General features: G+C 45.3%; 1 protein-coding gene across 11 annotated transcripts in view; it reads left to right on the top strand.

Annotated features, from left to right (window-relative positions):
• The window catches only part of SYTL3 (synaptotagmin like 3), a 113,600-nt gene that overhangs the window by 95,636 nt on the left and 16,806 nt on the right, over positions 1-1,158 (top strand). The gene's annotated exons all lie outside the window — the stretch shown is intronic.

Here is a 1,158-nt window from a genome sequence, read left to right as displayed (position 1 = left end):
ACCTCCACCTCCTGGGTTCAGGCAATTCTCCTGCCTCAGCCTCCTGAGTAGCTGGGATTACAGGCACGTGCCACCATGCCCAGCTAATTTTTTGTAGTTTTAGTAGAGACGGGGTTTTCACCAAGTTGACCAGGATGGTCTCGATCTCTTGACCTCGTGATCCACCCGCCTCGGCCTCCCAAAGTGCTGGGATTACAGGCTTGAGCCACCGTGCCCGGCCCAAAATTATTTTTTAAGAGACAGGGTCTCACTGTGTCACCCAGCCTGGAGAGCAGTGGTGCCACTATAGCTCAAGCAATCCTCCTGCCTCAGCCTCCTGAATAGCTGGGACTATAGGCGTGGAGTACAATGGCATGATTGTGGCTCCCTGCAGCCTCAAGCAATCCCCCTGCCTCAGCCTCCTGAGTAGCTGGGAGGCACATGCCTATAATCCCAGCTACTTAGGAGGCTATATTTTTAACTTTTTTTTTTCAAGCTAGATTTTTAACTTATTTTTGTAGAGACAGGGTTTTGCTCTGTTGCCAAGGCTGGTCTCAAACTCCTGGGCTGAAGCCATCCATCCCCACACCTCAGCCTCCCAAAGCTCTGGGACTATAGTCATGAGCCACTGCATCTGGCCTCCCATTTTTCTACTGGATTTTTTATCATTTTATTTATTCACCAGAGGTTTTTTGTTAAACCTATTTTTTAAGTTTGTGAGGAAATGACCTTGATGGTTAAACCTATTTTAAAGAGGTTTAAAAATTATTTATTAGTTATATGTATTCCACATATTTTATCCCAGCTATAACTTCTTTTATAACTCATTTATTATGATTTTTACTGTAGAACATTTAATATTGACCGGGTGGGGTGGCTCACACCTGTGATCCCAGCACTTTGGGAAGCTGAGGCGGGCAGATCATGAGGTCAGGAGATCAAGACCATCCTGGCTAACATGGTAAAAACCCATCTCTACTAAAAATTACAAAAAATTAGCCAGGCATGGTGGCACACACCTGTAGTCTCAGCTACTCGGGAGGCTGAAGCAAGAGAATCTCTTGAACCTGGGAGGTGGAAGTTGCAGTGAGCGGAGATCACATCACTGCACTCCAGCCTGGGTGAAAGAGTGAAACTCTTGTCTCCAAAAAAAAAAAAAAAATGTAGTAAATTCTACAT

The sequence above is a fragment of the Cebus imitator genome, unplaced genomic scaffold (genome assembly GCF_001604975.1).
Source record: "Cebus imitator isolate Cc_AM_T3 unplaced genomic scaffold, Cebus_imitator-1.0 Scaffold6, whole genome shotgun sequence".
NCBI lineage: Eukaryota > Metazoa > Chordata > Mammalia > Primates > Cebidae > Cebus > Cebus imitator.
Note: the sequence above shows the minus strand (reverse complement) of the source record. Positions and strands in the feature narration are given on the sequence as shown.